This window comes from Quercus suber, unplaced genomic scaffold (genome assembly GCF_002906115.3).
Source record: "Quercus suber isolate HL8 unplaced genomic scaffold, Cork oak 2.0 scaffold_428, whole genome shotgun sequence".
Classification (NCBI taxonomy): domain Eukaryota; kingdom Viridiplantae; phylum Streptophyta; class Magnoliopsida; order Fagales; family Fagaceae; genus Quercus; species Quercus suber.
In genome coordinates this window covers 308,946-312,304 of record NW_027069879.1, presented here as the reverse complement: position 1 = coordinate 312,304, position 3,359 = coordinate 308,946, and positions in this window count along the sequence as shown.

The following is a 3,359-nucleotide window of genomic DNA, read 5'->3' as shown; positions in this document are numbered from 1 at the left end:
TCAACTGTGAATAAAAGATATGACACTAAGTATTGACACAAGTAGTGTTGTCAGCTTGATTTGCCATAGGTGTTAAATTTGTTTATGAAATCTGCTTGCATAATGTTAATCGACATGCTCTTCCTTGTTTTATTAAATGCTTCTTGCTCTTTTTGTTATCCACAAGTTATCAATAAGTGTCAAGAACCTTGTAGTTCAATTGGTTAACATTACATAGACCTTAGTGTTTCCAATGGAAACATTCAGGATTCAAGAAATCTCTCTTCCCCCATTATTGCTATTGAATTATATATTAAAAAAAAAAATTAAAAAGGTTCATCAATAAACTGGCCATGTTTGACTTAATTCTGGACTAGGCTTCAAGTATTTGTTGTCCTTGTTTAGCTTGTAAAAGTTGTTGGCTCGAGTAACCTTTTATTCCAATGTCCAAACTAGTGTAGATGTCATGTATGTTCTAAAACCCAAAATGTAGAGTTATAGCTTCTAAAGCTCAATATAAATGTGCAACATAGACTCATAAAGTCTAAAATATGTAGAGAGAGGACATGATCATAAAAGCCCAATCTATGATAAGAAACATGATCTTTAAGCTCAACCCAGGATTTAGAGATGTGATTCATAAAATTATTTTGTACGGTGAAATAATTTGATTTGTCAATCAAGCCGAACGTTTAATATAGAGAAGAGATGAGCTCAAGGAACACACCGTAAAATGAAGATGACAGGTTTGAGTCTGAGACCAATTTTGCATAATTAAAATATGAAGGATATCAAACCAATACACGTATATTGAATTATACAGGCATTGAAGTTTTTATTTTAAAATTCCCTACACTACATACCTTTTCTTTTATGTATGTGATGGATTATACAAATGAGAGGTAAATAGCTGAGAGAGTGAATTTTTTTTTTTTTGGTGAAAAAATCAATAACTTTAACAAAATTGATATTTTAACCAATAACATACATGATACCACATTTAAAATTTAAAATTGCACTTTGTTTATTTTTGTTTTTTTGTTGGCATGTCTCAAATTTGGCTATGAAGCGTATCATTTTTTTATTCTATGAAGGCACCAATCAACATTTCTTTTCTCTATTTTTTTTAATCTTTTTTTTTTCTAGATGAATTATTATACTAGTATTTATAGTTTAAACAAAAGGTCACACAAAAACTTCGACATAAGAAAGCCCAAACCAACATATCATATCACAGGTTCCAATGAAATTTCTACATAACAAGAATAAAGTGCATGTCTATACTTGCTAACCTTGTTAGTAGTTTAACAGTTTGGATGAGAGGATGTTCTACTTCTACCATATTTTAATTTTATAATATTAGTCAAAAATAATTGAATTTTTTTAATAGAGTCTATTGCACTCAAAAAAAAAAAAAAAAAGTGCTGCTTGTATATGTTCATAGGTAAAGACAAGAATGGAATATGGACACTACATAAGTGCATTAATTAACATGACTATATCCAACTAGTAAGCTATATTATTATTATTATTATTAGATTAGCCGTGTGTCGATGATAACTAAAAGCCTGTTGAACCAATTAGATTTGTTGACACCTTTGAATCAAAAGATAGTTGCATTCACATTACAGTTATGGTAAAAAGAGTAGGCTGTTATTAGCTTAATGGAACGCCCTTGAGAGGAAGAAGATGTGTTAGCCAGAAGTACAAAAAAACTCAAAAATCACCATGATCAGTCCAAACATCCCAGCTGGGGAAGCACTCAATGTTGGCCCTTCTCTGGAAACTATAACGAAAAGTTCATGGGAGTGATTGCGGAGCATTTGAACAGTCCTTTGGGCTTCAAGGTATCATGCAAGAGTAAGAGGATCTGATATTGATGTAAAGCCAGCTCACAAAGGATTGGCATCTGTTTCGTTCTCTAGGGAAGATAAAGCAAGGATGAGAGGCCCCATGGTCGTCTTGCTATTATTGCAAAAACTATATGTAGAAATGTTGGTTTTTCATTTTTATCTTCCAAGATTTGCAGCTTATGGGAATCCTTCTGGTAAGCTAGACTGCATTGATCTAGGCCATGATTATTTCTTGATTAAGTTGACATTCTGCAAGATTTACACAAAGTCTTGAAGGGTGGGCCTTGGTTCATTGGCCAGCAGTTTCTTGCTATTCATCAATGGGAACTGGAGATCAAAGTCTCAACTGCCTTGCTCTCGTCGGTGGCTGTTTGGATAAGGCTTCCGGAGCATCCCATCGAATTTTATGAGCTGAGTGCCCTCTTGAAGATTGGCCAGGCAATAGGTCCTATTTTACATATTGATTCTCATACATCTTCCAATGTTAAGGGTCGATTTGCTAGACTATGTGTTCAAGTGAACCTTGATAAACCCTTGATTAATACTATTCAAATTGGCAAAATGGCCCAGATGGTGCAATATGAAGGTCTGAACTCTCTTTGTTTTGCTTATGGACGTATTGGTCACCGTAAGGAGTCTTGTGTTTATCTAATTAGAGAACAACCTACCAGGACTCTCATAAAGTCATGCCTGATAGTGCTTCTCCTTCCTTAGAATCGTCAGAAGTTATACCTAGCTCTACTTCTAAAGACAAGATGTATGGGGAATGAATGGTGGTGAGTAGAAGGAAAGGAAAGGCATGTCAAGGGACCCCTAGTTTGCCTTTGGAGAAAAGCTCTAATGGAGATGTCACATCTAAAGAAAAAGCTGGTGAGCTTGCGTCTAATGCCCAACCTAGCCGTAGAAAAGGGAAAAGAAAAATCTTAGGCACCACCCTTAAACCGGTCACAATCCCTATTGATAAGTATGAAAAAGCTAGCCCTAGAAAGACTGGCAACAGGAAAAATTCAAGTCCCAAGGGAAGACGAGCCAAATCTAAAGGCATCCTGTCCAATCGTTTGGTGATCCTTCCCAGACAATTTTGAACCTACCCGTTAGAGCTTTTAATTTTTCAACTATATCTAATCATAATATTGCCTATCCCAACCCCTCATCCTCTCAAACTACCCAAGCCCTACCCACCCCTCACACCACCTCCATAGCGCTAGGCAACAACAAGAAATATTCATCGGGTAAAACTCCTCCAGTTTTCTATTCCCAAGATCAAGCATACAATTCTAGTCAAGTGCACAGAGGGGAACTTAGGAGTATGGAAACACGGACGAAATGGGTAACTACCCATAAAATGCTAACAATATAATTAATTGTCAACGTTTTCAAACTATTTTTTTTTTTAGCACCTCGAGTCTCAGAAGTCGAGTTGTGCACTCATACCTCGAGTTTTTGATGCTCAATTTTTATAGTTTGACCTGGCCTAGTTCCACGTGGCATCCCACGTGGAACTCGAGTTTTTGAGGCTCGAGGTCT